At 37.0% G+C, this 19,864-nt stretch overlaps 1 long non-coding RNA gene across 1 annotated transcript; it reads right to left on the bottom strand.

Moving 5' to 3' along the window:
- Positions 1–18,281: 18,281 nt before the first annotated feature.
- LOC134484182 (uncharacterized) lies at positions 18,282–18,973 on the bottom strand. Its single transcript, XR_010061648.1, has 2 exons — positions 18,748–18,973; positions 18,282–18,474 (listed from the first exon to the last, which is right to left on the bottom strand). It is a non-coding gene; the product is annotated as an uncharacterized LOC134484182 (long non-coding RNA).
- Positions 18,974–19,864: the final 891 nt, after the last annotated feature.

Genomic DNA, 19,864 nt, shown 5'->3' with positions numbered 1-19,864 from the left:
CCCAAATTGCTTAGAAGAGGAAGCACAATGGCACACTTGAGGGAAATCTATACTCCCCAGAGAACAAACAAAGACTCACTTTGCCAAATACACAAATGGACTCATTTAGGAGATAAGAAGCTTATCCAAGTAGTTAAGTTATATATAAAAGACTTTAAGATTTTATCCAGAGAGACAGTAGAAAAGTATAAGGTATGTCAGCAAGTGAATGCCTAGCAAGCAAACAGGGCAAAAAGACCTAAGAAGTTCAGTGAGAAGTCAAAGTAAACTTCACTGAGAAAATATAGTTACAAGTATCGCCTAGTGCTTGTAGATACCTTTTCAGGAATAGATAGAAGCTTTCCCCACCAAGCAAGAGACGGCCTTGGTAATCGTCAAGAAAATACTGGAATAAATCTTCCCCCAGTTTGGCGTGTCCAAGGTAATCGGGTCAAAGAATGGCCCTGCTTTTGTTGCCCAGGTTAGCCAGGGTGTGTCCATGTATTTAGAGGTCGATTGAAAATTACATTATATCTACAGACCTCAGAATTCAGGACAGGTAGAGTAAATAAATAGAACTCTAAAAGAGACCCTGACTAAATTGACCATGGAGACTGGCTCAGACTGGGTGGCACTCCTTCCCTCTTGCTCTCTCTTTTTTTTTTTTCACAAATAATGTTGTTTAATATGACTTAATACAAGATGTGTATACATTTTAAATGACACTACTTTTAACAGTGCATAGTATTTTTAGTCTTTGTTCTTAATTCAATTGTAAATATTTATAAGCAAAATTTATTCTGCTTTGAATTTCCAACAGGTCTTTGATAATTACACAATTACCGTTTAGTATTAGCCACTTTAGATTATTTCTCAACAATTTTGAAAGGCAGAGAAAATACCTCCTCTTTTGGCAGGGGAGGAAGTGTCCTTTTGAAAAGATACTCATGCTTACAATTCTTGGTGAAACTGGCCAACAGTTTCAGTACAACTTTGTGATCTCATTAAATAGGTAACATGATGCAGCTGCTATTAAGTGTGATTTGCTACCTATTACTCTTCAAGATCTATTATGTCATGGTATATGTCACACTTCAAAGTAGCTGTTTTTGTTAATCTGTTTGTTCTTGCTATCAGGAGATATTAGAGGCTTGGTTTTATTTTTTTCTCCCCCCCCTTTTTTGCATCCTTTTCTTTTTATTCCTGTGATGAATTCTTTTTTTTTAACATCCCCCTACCCCCTTCCCTTCCTTATGGGTGTTCCCCTCCCAACCCACCCCCATTGCCGCCCTCCCCCCAACAGTCTAGTTCACTGGGGGTTCAGTCTTAGCAGGACCCAGGGCTTCACCTTCCACTGGTGCTCTTACTAGGCCATTCATTGCTACCTATGAGGTCAGAGTCCAGGGTCAGTCCATGTATAGTCTTTAGGTAGTGGCTTAGTCCCTGGAAGCTCTGGTTGCTTGGCATTGTTGTACATATGGGGTCTCGAGCCCCTTCAAGCTCTTCCAGTTCTTTCTCTGATTCCTTCAACGGGGGTCGTATATTCAGTTCAGTGGTTTGCTGCTGGCATTTGCCTCTGTATTTGCTGTATTCTGGCTGTGTCTCTCAGGAGCGATCTACATCCGGCTCCTGTCGGTCTGCACTTCTTTGCTTCATCCATCTTGTCTAATTGGGTGGCTGTATATGTATGGGCCACATGTGGGGCAGGCTCTGAATGGGTGTTCCTTCAGTCTCTGTTTTAATCTTTGCCTCTCTCTTCCCTGCCAAGGGTATTCTTGTTCCCCTTTTAGAGAAAGAGTGAAGCATTCACATTTTGATCATCCGTCTCAAAAGATGCCCCAACATATAAAAAAGACACATGCTCCACTATGTTCATCGCAGCCTTATTTATAATAGCCAGAAGCTGGAAAGAACCCAGATGCCCTTCACCAGAGGAATGGATACAGAAAATGTGGTACATCTACACAATGGAATATTACTCAGCTATCAAGAACAACGGCCTTATGAAATTCGTAGGCAAATGGTTGGAACTGGAAAATATCATCCTGAGTGAGCTAACCCAAACACAGAAAGACATACATGGTATGCACTCACTGATAAGTGGCTATTAGCCCAAATGCTTGAATTACCCTAGATGCCTAGAACAAATGAAACCCTCTTGCTCTCTTCAGAGCAAGAAATACTCCTTCCAGATTCAGCCTTACCCTCTTTGAGATCTTATGTTGCGCTTCAGTTCCTCTGACTGTATTAGATGATGTTACCGAACCAATATGTCATAGTAATAATGATTTATATGCCAGGCAGAAAGACCTACAGGTGATAAAGAAACATGTCTGGTCACAGCTGGCAGCAGCCTATACCCTGGGGACTCCTGGGACATCTCACAAGTTCCAGGTTGGAGACTCGGCTGCATATGACAACACCCAGCCTTAACTCTCAAGCATCACTGGAAAGAATCATATCTGGTTCTGCTGACCACCCTGACAGCCATCAAGTCTCAGCCCTCACCAGCTGAATACTAGCTGTTGGGGCTGAGAGCTGAGACCTAGAGGGACACTCAGATCTTCAAAAAGTTCCCTAGTCTTGCACATCAGATAAGTGGATACATAAGAGACGTGACTGGGAGGTTGCTGTAATGCTTACTTGAGGAGTGTACTTTATAAACAAAACTTTCATGTTTGCCCTGGGCTCCATCGAGATAGGTCCCCCAATCGCAGGTGTGGGGGTAGGCTTGATATCTATTACAGTTGATGTAACATCCCCTTACTATGAAGACATTATGTACGTTAGTACTCCTAACACTTCTTTGAACTGTGTCTCAAGGATCACAATGTGTATAAATTAAGAAGATCTAAAAGGCAGTCATGACTTTTGTATGTTGATTCAGATAGTGTCCAGATTAGAATCCTGATGATAAAGACTTAGTAAGACACAAACAAGAGTTGAGAATTACTCTGGCAATTATCTTAGGGCTGAGTTTAGGTGCTGCAAGGTCACCTACTAGGACATCTGCTGTTTCCCTGCAACACAAGGCTTATTAAGATACTAAAATCTAGTTCTATGAATAGAACTAGGTACTAGAAGAAGCGGGAAGATGAAGGACCAGGAAAAATTCAGACCACCTAGCAAACAGAGTACAGTCAAAAAACTTAGCCAGTTCAGTGACTCTGTTCCAGGAACTTGACTGACCACAGAACTGATGATTACATCAGCCAGTTCAGCAACTCTCTCCCAGGAACTAGTTGAATATAAAGTTAGATTACAATCTTGAAAACAATCTTGAGAAACAGGAAGCTTCTCCTTGTAATTTTTCACAGGTATTCTCAACATTTTCCAATGATGCCATCCCTAACCCCTTGAGTTGTGGTTTCTTCCTTTAAATACCCCTTCTCCCAGCTATTCGGGTTTGAATTCCTCTACCCCTGTGTGGGATACAAGTCTCGACCCCAGTACACTGGTTCCTATCAATAAACCTCGTGTAATTATAGCAAGGATGGTCTCTCATGAGTTCTTTGGGGGGTCATGCCATCCTGAGACTTGAATGAGGGTCTCCCAGCTCTGGGGGTCTTTTAGCAGCTCACAATCATCTGTAATCGACAGAACCAATATCTGCTTCTAGCTACTATGGGTACTGAACACACATGGTACAGTAATATACATGTAGGCAAATCACTTACGTACATAACATTAACATCATATTTTTGGAGGAAAAAAACTAAGGGGACTGATAAGATCTATAAAATGAGAGCATTTAGTATTTTTTTAAATGTGCACAGGACTCAGAGTCTGATAGTATTTTGTTGAATTTTTGAAGTTATTAAAAAAAACAAAATTGTCAGCTGCTAATTTTTATCAAAATTTTCAAACAAGACACATGGTACTCCTGAACAGAAAAGAGACAAATGGAATCTCAAATGCAATTTAAACCAAACAGTTCTTAAAATAAAAGGGTAACAAGTTTATTTTTTTCTTTATTGGATATTTTTTAATTTATATTTCAAATGGTATCCCCTTTCCTGGTTTCCAGTCTATAAATCCCTCATCCCATCCCCCTTCCCCTGTTTCTATGAGGGTGTTCCCCCACCCATCCACCCTCCGGTCCCTTCCTCCCCACCCTGACATTCCCCTACACTGGGGCATCAGGCCTTGGAAAATGTCTTAATGCACATGTAAAGACATGCTAATTTAACCCAGAAATGTTCCTGTCTGAAGGCAACAGATGGAAACGAGACTAAAGGAAAGGCCCTCTAGGGTCTGTCCCACCTAGGGCTCCATCCAATCTGAAGATACCAACTCCCCACACTATTGCTGATGCCGAGGAGTACTTGCTATAACTGTTCCCTGAGAGGGTCTATCAACACCTGACCGATATTGATGCAGATACAGCCAACTATTGGACTGAGTCTTGGGACCCCAATGGAAGAACTAGGAGGAGGACTGATGGAGATGAAGAGGATTTTTAACCACATAAGAACAATATCGTCTATCTTGACTACCCAGAGGTCCCATGGACTAAACCAAAAACAAATCAATATACATGGAGGGATCCAGGACCCCAGATACATATATAGCAGATGATGCAATGGGAGAGGAGGGAGGCTTGATGCTCAGTCATAGAGGGATGCTAGAGAGGTGAGGCAGGAGTGGGTGAATGGGTGGAGGTGCACCCTTATAAAGACAAACAAAAGGGGAAATGGCAAATGGGATGGTGGAGTTATGGAGAGGTAAAAAGGAAGGGGGATATCATTTGAAATGTAAATGGATAACATAAAATGATTAATAAAAAAGGAGACTAGCTGGAAAATTCGTTCAAAATATCTGGCAATACTATTACTTATGTTAGTGTGCATTGGTGTATAGCTGCTATTATTCTGTATAAATAATTAACGATGTTTCCTGTTTTTTTAAAAACAGGGTGCAGAGCTAAACAGAGAATTCTCAACTGAGGAGTCTCAAATGACTGAGAAGAACCTAAAGAAATGTTCAATATTCCTAGTCATCAGAAAAAATGCAAATCAAAGTTGCCTCGATGTCACCTCACAACAAGAAGAATGGCTATGATAAAAAAAAAATAACTCAGGCAATAGCAGATGCTGGAGAGAATGTGGAGAACAAGGAACATTCTTCCATTGAAGGTGGAACAGCAAGTGGGAAAAACCACTTTGGAAATGAATGTGGTAATTTCTTACAATATTGGAAATAGTTCTTCCTGAAGACCCAGCTATACCACTCCGGGGCATATACCCAAAAGATGCTCTGTATGTACATATAACAACAAGGAAACATGCTCTACTATGTTTATAGCATCTTTATTTGTAATAGCCAGAAGCCAGATGTCCTTCGACAGAGGAATGGATTCAGAAAATGTGGTACATTTACACAATGGAGTACTACTCAGCTATTACAAACAATGATTCATGAAATTCACAGGCAAATGGATAGAACTAGATAATATCATCCTGAGTGAAGTAACCAAGACACATGCCTAGTAGTCTCAGAAGCCAGAAGAGGCTTAGATCTCTTAGAACTGTAACCACAATTAGCTTTGTGCCACTGCCTGATGTGGGTGCTGGAAAATGAATCTAGGTCTTCTGAAAGAGCAACAAGTGTTCTTAACTAGGGATCCATCTTTTTACCCTGTAAATATTTTTGTTTGTTTGTTTGCTTGCTTTTTGCTTGGTGTGTTTGTTTGATTTTTATTGACCTCCATTCAACTTTTCATCTAATAATGGTTTCCCTTCTTTGCTAAACAGTTTAGGTTTACATTCTATTCCAACTTAAAATGAAAGAAAGACACAAAGTTTGAGTTCACCTTAACTTCCTAAAGACAAAGTACCAACTATCAAACAAAACAAAAACAAAAAATTTCAGGTCACATAATCACACAATTAGGAAAGGACTTTCTGAAGATATTGTAGCTACTTTTCTTAACTAAGAAAAAATATACTGGAGACTAGAGAGTTGTCTTTACTATTTGGAGCACTGATTGCTCTTTCAGGGGACCCTGGTTTGACTCTTATCATCCTGATAGTAGTTTATAATCATCTGTAAATCAATTGTCAGGGAATTTGATGTTCTTTCTTTCATGCATATCAGACCTGGATGTGCTACATATGCAAACAAAGATTCATCTAAAAAATTAAAATATTAATAATTTAAAAAGAAAAATATAGCAAGGCAGTGGTGATACAAGACTTTAATCATAGCATTTGGGAGGCAAAAGTAGATGGACCTTTTTGAGTTTGAAGCCAGCCTTGTCTACAGACTGAGTTTAAGTAACAGTCAAGGCTATACTGTGAAACCCTGTCTCAAAATGCCAAGAAAAAAATAGAGAGAGAATTGAGTTAAAATGAATGCTAGCATTTCAAACATGGTATAAGGATCACTAGGAATGAGAAAGAAAAATACATGCAGCTCTATATGATAAATCCAAGATGACCAAGATAGGATGATTCACAAAACTATTTAATGTGCAAATCTAATTTAAACTCTCCTGACCCTGGGGAGTCAGAGGTGAGGGTGGGCTGGATCCTGGATGTGGAAACAAAAATCGAGGCAGGATTTCTGTATAACCTTCAGAGACTAAAAGAAAAAGGTACTCTAATTTCACTATATAAATATTTATAAAGCTTTAAAATCACCTATGCAAACCCATTATGTCCCTTTCTCCCTTAAAGCAACTCTCTTTTTTTACCTTTGGTTTCTTTTAAAATATATAACCTACTTATATCTGTTAACTAAATTTTTTTCCTTCAAGAGGACATTAACAGAGGGACATTTGTTTCCAGGTTAGGGATTTTTGTGTCAGGGAAGAGGTTATATATTCTACTAGTTACACTTATTTGCTATGTTTCTACTAATAGTATATAGATAAATGTCAGAAAAAAAGAATAATCTTTTTTGTCTCTTGCAGGGAGCACTAAAACAAATAAAAATAGCTCAGCAAGGCAATTTTTCTGCAAAAAGATGTATCAGGCCCAAAACTATGCTATCAGACACATTTGATCAAGATGTCTTCCTCTTTTATTCATCCTGACAATGGTGATTTAGTCTCATCCCATTGATGGGAAACATACCTAACAATTTGATGTGATTGGCTAAGAGCAATGGGGAAGCAGTTTTGGGAATATGAGCTTTTGCCATGTCTACTATTATTGATGACAAACAAAACAAAACAACAACTAAGTAAAACACAAGTACCTCTGATACAGCAATATTTTTTTCCTCACAAGAATCCTATATGGTAGCAAAAGCAGTTCTTTTGAATGAAAAGCTTGACTTTTATATTAAAATCAACCTATATTTTAAATGTGAAAAATACTCCATTTTCTTTCAATTTTCAGATCCCAGGAGAGATAGTTATTCACTGAGGTAAAACAAATGATTTAACTTGCTCTTTCTTTGAATAATGTCTAATATTATCAATTTCAATTTCATAAAAGTTTAATTTACTGAGAGAATTTACTGTAAAAGCTGATGACTAAAGACATCAGAGTTTTGTCTTCAATTTTTAAGAAATGAATAAAACTAGTAATTTTAGACTTTTTAGGATTGATTTATCACTATGAAAAAAATCATAAAATAGGCAGAACATCTTCCTCTTTGGGTAAGAGTTTTCTTAGAACAGCTTATGCATGCAAAAAGATTTTTATTTTTCTCTAGTTCTCACCCTATACTGGCTGAATGTGTAGTAGAAAACACTAAATGAAACAGATTGTACTTTCTCTAGAAGGGTTATGCTGAACTCAGAAGGTTGTCATGACTACCTTACTGATGAAGTAAGATCAGTAAAACCATTTTTAAATGAATAATGAGGAAAATCTTATCTGGAATCAAACACGTATTGAATCAGAGTCAGAATTTCTCATTTGCTGCAAGTAACATGAGACACATGTCACAACTGTTTTTTGTGATAAGTAAGAAAGGAAATATAAAACCATGATGATAAATAATGATTAAGCTATAAAATAGTTATTCTGTGATTCTTTTGGGGGTCAACTTCTTCAAAGAAAGACCCGATTCAGTAATTATAAAATCATGAAATGCTTCCTATTTTGAGAAATACATTAGTATTCTACATTATTCTATCTCAGCACAGGTAATGAAGGTACCTAGTGAACTTAAACAATCAATTTTACTTTCTTTGAAAAGATTGAGTTGTAAGATGATTATAAAGGATAGGTAATATCTATTGGTTGTCCAAGAAGTGCCATCAAATATGCATATTCCTCATCATTTCAGTAAATGATTATTTATTCACTCAAAATAAAATTATTTTCCTTTTGAATTAAAGAAAGAGTAGCATAAACTGATACATTCTCTTTATAAAAAATTTGGCGTTGTTACTTAAGAAGAGTGTGTGTGTGTGTGTGTGTGTGTGTGTGTGTGTGTCTGTGTACATGCATACACATGTATATATTTGTCATTTGAGACTCCTCAGTTGAGAATTCTCTGTTTAGCTCTGCACCCTGTTTTTAAAAAAACAGGAAACATCGTTAATTATTTATACAGAATAATAGCAGCTATACACCAATGCACACTAACATAAGTAATAGTATTGCCAGATATTTTGAACGAATTTTCCAGCTAGTCTCCTTTTTTATTAATCATTTTATGTTATCCATTTACATTTCAAATGATATCCCCCTTCCTTTTTACCTCTCCATAACTCCACCATCCCATTTGCCATTTCCCCTTTTGTTTGTCTTTATAAGGGTGCACCTCCACCCATTCACCCACTCCTGCCTCACCTCTCTAGCATCCCTCTATGACTGAGCATCAAGCCTCCCTCCTCTCCCATTGCATCATCTGCTATATATGTATCTGGGGTCCTGGATCCCTCCATGTATATTGATTTGTTTTTGGTTTAGTCCATGGGACCTCTGGGTAGTCAAGATAGACGATATTGTTCTTATGTGGTTAAAAATCCTCTTCATCTCCATCAGTCCTCCTCCTAGTTCTTCCATTGGGGTCCCAAGACTCAGTCCAATAGTTGGCTGTATCTGCATCAATATCGGTCAGGTGTTGATAGACCCTCTCAGGGAACAGTTATAGCAAGTACTCCTCGGCATCAGCAATAGTGTGGGGAGTTGGTATCTTCAGATTGGATGGAGCCCTAGGTGGGACAGACCCTAGAGGGCCTTTCCTTTAGTCTCGTTTCCATCTGTTGCCTTCAGACAGGAACATTTCTGGGTTAAATTAGCATGTCTTTACATGTGCATTAAGACATTTTCCAAGGCCTGATGCCCCAGTGTAGGGGAATGTCAGGGTGGGGAGGCAGGGACCGGAGGGTGGATGGGTGGGGGAACACCCTCATAGAAACAGGGGAAGGGGGATGGGATGAGGGATTTATAGACTGGAAACCAGGAAAGGGGATACCATTTGAGTTGCAAGTATGAGAGCAAGCAGGAAAAAAAATCAAAAGTTACCTTTGTTCATGCTTTTCATTCGAGCTGTTTCTAGAAGGTAAGGCACATATTTAGGATTGATCTTCTGACCTCAAAGGATATAGTCAAAAAGTTCTGCTACATGCTTTCACAGTTGCTTGGGTTTTAGTTGATTTCATTTGTAACCAGAATTGCACTCAAATGAGGTAGGTAGGTAAATAGGTTGGTTGGTAGGTAGATAGGTAGATAGGTACATAGATGATAGATAAGATGTTTAGAAGAGATCCACAGATAAAAAGGAAAAAGAGAAATTAAATGATTTCAATTTATTGATCAAAAATGAGATTCTCATAGAAAATTGGTTTTATTATATACTAACAGTAGAAAATAAATTTGTGTTGTCTGGAAAAAATTCTAAAATATTAATGTGGGGGGGTTAAAGAATATAAGACGAAGTTTAGAAGTAGACAAGGAGACAGGAACAAGATCAACAGGAACCAGGATCCATTTTTTATTTTAATTTAATAATGAATGGAAGATAACAGAGGCATTACAAAGCCACTGTGTTCAAAAATTGCCTGCGATGGAAATTATGTACTTTTCCCTGTGAAGGCTTCTGTGTGGAGATTACCATGTAGCAAATAAAGAGATTCAGAATATTATAATGTAGCATAACAGTAATATTGAGCATGAGATTTCTGAGTTTCTGAAACCTCCTATCTACCAGATCTTTTAAGAAAAATGAAAATGAACTCAATTGCATAAATACCCTTCCCTCATCAAATAGAGAAGATGGACTCTTATCACCTGAATTGAGAATTTTCCATATCACTCCTAAATAGATTTGCCATAAAACTATTATATCTTATCTATTCTCCTAAAGATCTATTTATTGTTCCTAACAGTCATTTGCTTTCCCATAAGTGCCCTTTGTTTATCCTCCTTCCCCCATTAAGATGTCATTGGGTTTCCTGTAAGTGCTCTTTTTCAACATCCCCTTCCTTTATGAAGATGGTATAAAAGACTGATTCTAAATGTGTCCTTGAGTCACATTTTTTTCTGTGAACTTTCATAATTAGTGACTAAATCCATCTTTTTTCTTGTCTAGTCATCTTTTGTAAGGTGATTTGTAGTTCCCAAAGGATAAAACTGAGAGAGAAGCATAAAAGCTTTTTACTACATATCATTTTCATGGTTAACATGAGCATTTTACAATTGTATTTATGTTTTGGTTTTATCTAAATGTCTATTGACATTATATGCAAAAAGATTTATATTACAGGAAGGAGAAAAACAACAAAGAAAAGAGAATAAGGTGTTATAGAGAAAGATGAAAATGTCTTAGATGAAACTAATGGACATTTACTAAATAACTCACAGTGGGTATTTTGGATATAGAATTGATAGGAATTGTTGGTGTAATGTACATTGTGAACAATAGGAAGATGGAATCAAAGACGCTTTTTTGCTATTTGGATTGAGCAATATATTGAAACAACATAATTTGGGATGAGAAAAACAGAAAGTTATATTAATGGAAATTAACATCAATGGAACTTTAAAAATTGCTGCTATAGTCCTTCAATGTGTCGCTATACAGTGTTAAGAGAGCATCATCATTATTGAAGTGATTCCACAGTTAGATATTGATTGAATGGTATCGAATAGATAATGGTGACATGTACAATTTTCAGAATACTCGAATATATAATATTCCGACAACTAGAAGCAATGTGACCTGAGAAACATGATTCCTTCATTATTCTCATTTAAATCAAGATAACGAAATGTTCTAGACCTATTAGTAGTAAATATAAAATTGGAAATGAATATTAGAAATATAAATGTTGGAATTTTCATCCATGAATTGTTTGCATATATAAACCATGTAATTCCTAGGTAACAGATGAAGTTACAAAGGAAGACAATAGAAGAGAATATAGAGAGGATATGTTTCTCACTTCCTATGTTCTTTCTTTATCTAATTATAGAATAATAAAATAAGCAGAGAAGAAAATAGAGCATATCTCCATCTTATTGAAAAATGTGAGAGTCATTACTATGATATCCTTGAGATGTGTTTGTGTATTGTCTGTGACCACTCAGGACTAAAACAGCTTGGGACTATGGACAACAGCACATTTCATTATTGAACCACTAAATTTTTTAAAGTTCATTTTATAGGTTCTACATTGCTACCAACAAATATTGCTTAGGATGTCAGATGTAATCAGGTAAGAACATTTGATCAGGTTCCTAGAATTGAAATATCCTGTTTTCCCCAGCTGCCTAAAGTAATATCTACTGAACTTACTATTAATAGGTAATTCCAACTAATCCACAAGCACTTGCTTATTGTGTACAGCCATATTATAAATGCATGCAACTAATATTAATATTTTCTTATTAATCCTTTATTCATAAATGTGATTCTTTGATATGCCCAATATCTTTCTGAACAATTCCTTCTAATGACTCATACTAGTCAGTTATAAAACACCCTATGAAGAGGCAGACCTTCTCACTTTATTGTTATAATGATCTCTTGCTACCAAGAGAATAGAGGTACTTTAGAAATATCTAGGGAAATTTCTCCCTAGGAAATCAAATTGAAGTATAGATATGATTCACATAACTAAAATATCGCTCTAGTTGTCATAGCTTACCTCAATATCTACTGCTGTTCAGAAGACAAATGAAATGTATGAGAAAAAAATGACTCATAAAAGTCCCTTACTGAAACAGCCTAGACTGTGTCTACAGGAAGTTTTTTGTGGGTCATCACCATAGACTGTTGCATGACTAATAAGAATGGAGAATTGAAAAAAAAAGAAAGAAAAAACTGGAGAATTACAATAGAGCTACCCTGTTCCCATAAATTCATTCATTTTTGTGAGTTCTATGCATGGGAGAAAATATTGACATGGATGATGATGATGATGATGATGATGATGGCTAAATTTTATTATACTCATTCTTTAAAAGATAATTCTTCCTTCACATTTAAAACAGTTAATTCTCAGGCTATCTGGCTCAACAGTTAAGAGCACTTACTGCTCTTGCATAAGTTTCAGATTTGGTTCCCAACATTGACATGGCAGCTTACAACTATCTGTGAACCCGTATCCAAGAGATCTAAAGCCATTTCTGTCCTCTGCCATGTAGTAGGAAAATATGTGTTACTCATACATATATTCAGGTTCACAATATGCATATAAAATAAAATAAACATACATTAATATAATTTAATTCTCATAGACATCTTTGTGTTATTGTTTTTCCCAGTTATGTAGTTAAGGGGAAAAGAAGTAATATAATACATTCCTGTTGGTTAGTTGTCCACATGCAATGAATGGATAGTTCTTTTAATAAAAGCATCGTAATGTTTTTCTCTTGCAAGCATTAATCCCTGAGTTAGCTACAACATTGTATATCCATTTCTGTCACCATATGAACTAGGTTTTTGTTTGTTTGTTTGTTTGTTTGTTTGTTTTTTCTGAAAGCACTCCTACATATCTACTAGTTTCTTTGTTCCTTATTGTCAGTATCACTAGAAAAGTTCGGGACTTCTAAAATTCCTGTTTAGAACTATTACTTTTGGTAATATTATTCTTTCCTTTTTAACATTATAATTGCTCTTTCTCTCCTACCAAGGATAACTTCTAAGTATCTTAAAATGAGGATAAAAATTGTGATGGTAAACAGGGATCAGAATCACGGAGAATTATTGAAGATTATATAGGTTCCATGTTCTCAAATTATTCTGAAACTGGTCAACCCTGGGCACTGAATATGTTAGTTCCATGATCAGCCAATTTTCTTCTTTCAGCATATCTCCATACCAATGTGAAATTCCACTCACTATACTTTATATGTAAAATGCAGGATTTGATACTTACAACTGCAATTTCTTATGAATCACAGTATAAAGGGTGAATAGACCACCTAGATATTTGTGGAACACCTAGTTTGGAAGCTTGTATGAACCTTATAATAAAGAAGCATTTACCAGTTTACTGAATTATTGAATTATGAATAGCCATTTTCTCATATTGTTTTCCTCCTTGTTTCATGATCTACTAAGTGAAATTTTATATACTTTGTTAGATCATTCAATTTGAAAACTTTTTGAGTCAATGAATTCTTATATTATATAAACTCAAACATTTCAACTGGATATGAAATTAATTTTTTATTCTTTCAGCAACTGCACAATGATTTCTTCTTTTATGAAGAATTTACACATACATTCCTGCATAATGTAAGCTGTATTGAGCACTAGAGTTACAAGTAAAATAAACTACATGGCATTTATGGACGAAGTCCATGATAGAGAAATATATGCAGATGTTCAATTCAACATGGAAAATGTATATATAAATGAATATTATCAGTAATAAGATCTGATTATATTTTCATGATATTTATCATTTTATTCAATTGATTCAGTGAGTATTTATAAATGGGTGAGTTTGTGAGTTGACATGTGAATGCTGTGGAACATTTGTGGAAAGGAGAGGACAATTTATGGGAGTTTGTTTTTTTCATCTACCATATGGGCCTCATAGGGATCAAACAGCTTTTTCAAACTTTTTAGTAAGTGTTTTAAACCATTGAGCATTTCTTACTATCAGCCTGCGGTTGTTTTTTGAATAAAATCATGGTTATTCAAAGTTAAAAATTGAATATATATCATATATATATATATATATATATATACATACACATATATGAAACCTAGAAGTGAAGGGATAGAATTGGAAGGAATTATAAATATAATTGAATGGAGAGAGTACATATATGGCAAAGGGATAAGATAGCTGGGTGAATAAATCAATACTAGGATGGAAATTCTAATCCAAATAGTAATTAATCTCTCCATCTCTTATATGGATTAAATAAGAGAAGACTAATATTTTATCTAACTAAGAAATCATATGGGACTTTTTTACTTAGAAATGAAAAGATACCAGAATGGACATACTAAGTAATTAATAATTAATGTAGTAAGAGACAATGAACTTCAAAAGAGTTATTCACAGAGGTCATATGGAAGACAGAACAAAGAACTATATGGAGTAAATGAAAAAGAATCTAGACTGGAAGGAAAGATGCAGAACTAGAGGGACATCACTAGGTTAATTTCAACCTAATAATTTTTCAACAGTATGAAGAACCACCAGTTTATTTTCCTATCAGACAACTCTGGATAACATCTTTAAAAGGGGAGCAAGAATATCCTTAGGAGGGGATAGGGAAGCAAAGTTTAGAACAGAGACTGAAGGAAAACCCATTAAGAACCTGCACCACATGTGGCCCATACATATACAGCTACCAAAACTAGATAATATGGATGAAGCAAAGAAGTGCAGGCTGACAGGAACCAGATGTAGATCTCTCCTGAAAGACACAGCCAGAATACAGCAAATACATAGGTGAATCTCAGCAGCAAACCACTGAACTGAGAATGGAACCCTCATTGAAGGAATCAGAGAAAGGACTGAAAGAGCTGAAGGGGCTTGAGACCCCATATGAACAATAATGCCAACCAACCAGAGCTTCCAGGTACTAACTCACTACCCAAAGATTATATTTGGACTGACCCTGGGCTCCAACTGCGTAGGTAGCAATGAATAGCCTAGTAAGGGCACCAGTGGAAGGGAAAGCCCTTGGTCCTGCCAAGGCTGGGCCCCCAGTGAATGAGATTCTTGGGGGAAGGATAGTAATGGGGGAGGATGGGGAGGGGAACACTCATATAGAAGGGGAGGGGTTAGGGGGATGTTGGCCTGGAAACCAGGAAAGGGAATAACATCTGAAATGTAAATAAGAAATGCCCAACTTAATAAAGATGGAAAAAAAAGAAAACTCCCATGTGATGTACTAATCTAAAACAATTAATATGGAAATGCATAGTGTTTAAACATTATTCAGCTTGAAGTTCCCATTTTTAAAAGAGAAGATGATTCTTTGAAGTTAAATCAATATTTTCATTATGTCTTTGGAGCAGTATCTGAATGAATTAAATCAGTAACACACATAGGCACACAAAGTAGCATCTGCATCTTCATATTCAGATCTCTGTACATTCACATCTGTCCACAAGCATATGTTTTAACACTTTGTTTCTTTACTACTTACCTGCTCTGGAAAACAATCAAGGTTTACATCAAATGTTAATCTTCAGAAAAAAATTAAACAGAGGTTCCAGTTATTGATTTTAGAAAATGATGGTCTATTATTAGGTAGCAAGTTACATATTATTTGCTTTGAATCCCACTGGAGGTAGATTCCTCCCTCACAATCATCAGCTAATAAAATGAGCAAGTGAAACTGAATACTGGTTCGAAAATATCAGTGTGTGTGTGTGTGTGTGTGTGTGTGTGTGTGTGTGTGTGTGTGTGTGATAATCAAAGAACAAGAACTCATGAATTTTGAGCTGAAAGGCAATCAACAGGATCTCTGTCACCCCTGAAAGCAGAAGTAACACTAACTTTTCTGCTTTGAGTGACCCACCTGGACCCCCCAGGACACAAAAACCATGAGCAGTCTGGGAGAGAACCCTTGTAATTCCTTCCTGAGCCCTGAGCTTAACTGGTCCTACAGCTCTATGTACTGAAAGCCATAAGGGAAAGAGCTGGACCCTCAGAAGTATAGACAACCCTGAGCACTCAGTGGAGACCACCACTTCTGCTCACATTCCTGGCACAAGAGTAACCTGCCTGGTGCAATCTACACACATGAGCATAAGAGCCATAGGGGCAAGCCTCTTCCAGTTTCTGTCTGCAGCAAGAACTGGAATTCAGAGGCCAGGACTACTAACACACTGGAGAACAGAGGTAAGAATAACTCTTCTGCTTGTAGTGACCCTGCTGATGACCTCAGAACACAAAAATGCAGGAGAAGTCTGGGACATGACACTTAGTGTTTCTGCCCACAGTGCTAACATGGTTCCACAGATCTCTGTATCCAGATCCAGCTGAAAGAAAACACATCTACAAGATTGCTGACACACAGACTTACAGGAGGGTAAAGACATTGTCAGAGACAGCAAGAGAAGCTAACAGCAGAGACAACCTGACGGCAAGAGGCAAGCACAAGAACCTAAAGCAACTGAAACCAAGACTACATGAAATCATCATAGCCCAGTTCACCCACAAAAGCAAATACTGGATATCCAAACACACTGGAAAAGCAAGAGTTGGATTTACAATCATATCTCATGATGATGATAGAGGACTATAAGAAGAACATAAATAACTCCCTTAGATAAATACAGGCCAACACAGGTAAACAAGTAGAGCACTTAAAGAGGAAAACCAAAATCCCTTAAAGACTTATAGGGAAAAAAAAACAAGTGAAGGGATTAATAAAAATCATTCAGGATTTAAAAACTGAAATAGCATTAAATCAATAAAGAAGTCCCAAAGAGAGACAACCCTACAGTTAGAAAGCATAGGAAAGAGATAGGGAGTCATTGGCACAAGCATAACCAAAAGAATACAGGAGATAGAAGAGAGAATCTCAGGGCAGCAGATACCATAAAAAATATTGATACAACCATCAAAAAATTCTAAAATGCAAAAAGCATTTAACACAAATCATTCAAGAAGTCCAGGACACAATGAGAGGATCAAATATAAGAATAATATGTAGAGAAGAAAGTGAAGACTCCCAACTTACAGGGTCAGTAAATTATATAACAAAACTTCCTAACCAAAGAACGAGATGTCCATAAACATCAAAGAAACCTACAGAACTCCAAATAGATTGGATCAGAAAGGAAATTCTCCCTGTCAAATAAAAGTCAAAACAGCAAATGTACAAACCAAAGAAAGGATATTAAAAGCAGTAAGGGAAAAAGGTCAAGTAACATATAAAGGCACACTTAAGAAAATTACACCAGACTTCTCACCAGAGACTATGAAAATGAGAAAATCCTGGGCAGATGTCACACAGACCGTAAAAGAACACAAATGCCAGCCCAGGCTACTATATCCAGCAAAACTCTCAATTAACATAGATGGAAAAACCAAGATATTCCATGACAAAACCAAATTTACACAATGTCTTTCCACAAATTCAGCCCTAAAAAGAATAGTAGATATAAAACTCCAATACAAGGAGAAAAAAATATACCCTAGAAAAAAGGAAGAATATAATTTCCTTGCAATGAACCCAACAGAAGAGAGCCACACAAACATAATTCCACCACTAACAACAAAAGTAACAGGAAGGAAGAATCACTATTCCTTAATATCTTTTAATATCAATTGACTCAATTTCCCAATAAAAAGACCTAGACTAACAGACTGGATATGTAAAAAGGATCCAGAATTTTGCTGCATATGGGAAACATACCTCAATGACAAATGCAGACACTACCACAGATTAAAAGGCTGGAAAACAATTTTAAAGTCAATGGTCCCAAGAAACAAGCTGGAGTAAGCATTCTAATATTGAATAAAATCGACTTTCAACCAAAAGGTATCAAAAAAGATAAGGAAGGGCACTTCATATTCATCAAAGGAAAAATCCAGCAAGATCAACTCTCAATTCTGGATAACTATGTGCCAAATACAAAGGCACCCACATTCATAAAAGGAAGAGAAACCGGGAAAGGGAATAACATTCGAAATGTAAATAAATACTCAAGTTAATAAAAAAAAATATTCCCAGAGAATGTGCCCACAGCCACCATAAACCAGAAGTATCCACCCTCCCCGCAAATGGTGGTCTCCTTCTGCTCCCTTTTATCTCACATTTCCTTCATTTTCCCATGCAGGAGGAAAAAAAAACAAGGCTGACATGTAAGAAACATCTTCAGGGGGAGCAGTCAATGATGTCTTTACCTTTTCACTCCAACTCCTTTAGGAGCCTAGAGCAGATGATAGTCTTTACATTGACCTTGGAAGCCAATTTTGGGTAGGGGGTGATTAATCAGTTTATTGAGCTCCATGTTCTCTGCAGGTAAGTGTCTTTATACATTGCTCAGGTACCTCTCATGTTCCTCTTGTGAAGCCTCTATTCTCTTATCTGAGTCTTCCATGTGCAGTACACAGAGGTCATGTTTGCTGAGGAATCCCTTGGCATTGGTGATGAATTGAAGTTGCTTGAAGGAGAGAATGAGTAGGTGTTCACTTAGATGAAGGGGAGGGAACCCTCCATATCCTAGATCTTTGGGGGAGGAGATAGGGTTGGAAAAGCATCCCAGTAGCTCTTCTACTCTCACCCTCCTGTCCTACTCTGTCACATACACATAGAAGATGTTCTAGGGTATATCTGTTAGGTCTCTTTTAGTCCTGTGGTGTTACATGTATAACTTTTAAAGAGCAGAGCCTGGATACAAGTTCAATATTGGCTGGTTCTCAGGCTCTGGCCCTACCTTGAACATTCCTCTTTTCACCTGTGTAGGATCAGACTGTGGCATCGGCACTGAAGAAGATACTTGGTATCGAGAAATGCTGAGACCTGCAAGATGGCATGGTCACTATGCTCTTAACACTTTCTCCCTTAAAGAAACCCTGCTCCTTAGCCCTGGGTGTCGACAGATATGAAACACCTCAAGGATCTAGAGAATCAGGGCCACCACCCTGAACCTCAGGTCTAACCTGCTCTTTTAGAGACTGTTCTAGAATGGAATGTAGACTCCTGTGACCCCTGAGGACTCCAGGCAGTATGTGTGCTCAGAGATACTACCCCAGGCATCTTGGAACAGGACTAGAAAATACCTAATCACTAAAGAATTGAGTCTTGGATGCAAGGCCACAAGTATCTCCAGCTCCTTTAATACCTTAGTGTGCTACCATCCTATAGGCAACCCTAGGCCAGTTTGTATGTATGTGGAACAGAGTCGGAGTAGAGGAAAACCTCTCCCCTACAGAGCTAGACTGTGGAGGCCTCCACCAAGCAACCTCAAATGAGGGTCCCAGGAACCCATCTTCCTGTTAGAAACCCAAATCCTGTTTGGCCTAGCTTAGGTCACTTGCTTTATTTAGGCATAGTGGTCCTTGGGGAAGAGCAAGAAGGAGGATGGGAGCTTCCAAAGTACCTTTGGATCCCTCCTTCTCTTCCTTCTCTTCCCCATGTAATTCATCATTTCTTCCTCATACTCAGCTTTGTCTGGTTTTCTTAGGGCTTTATATATATATATATATATATATATATATATATATATATATATATATATATATATATTTGTGCTTCAAGATGGATCTCCATTTTTTTCTGAATATTTTCTAGAGAATTCTTCAAAGCCATCATAGCTGTTCCTCCTTGGATTTGTTTGTTTTCAAAACTCAGCATAAAATGAATGTAAGAAGAATTAGTCACCTTGGGCCTTGGCTGGACTTCTTTTCCCATGGTTTTAAAACCATAAATTCCTTAACTAGATCCTGCTATTGGGATAGCAGAGATTCACCCCTCATTTCTTTTAGAGCCTGTTTACCTTTTGAGTATATGAAGGCTATTGATATGTTTTAGTTAATTGAATATCCACCCAC

This window comes from Rattus norvegicus, chromosome X, assembly GCF_036323735.1.
Source record: "Rattus norvegicus strain BN/NHsdMcwi chromosome X, GRCr8, whole genome shotgun sequence".
In the NCBI taxonomy this organism is placed as follows: Eukaryota; Metazoa; Chordata; class Mammalia; order Rodentia; family Muridae; genus Rattus; species Rattus norvegicus.
The sequence above is the reverse complement of the archived record's forward strand: the minus strand, read 5'-3'. Positions and strand labels throughout refer to the sequence as shown.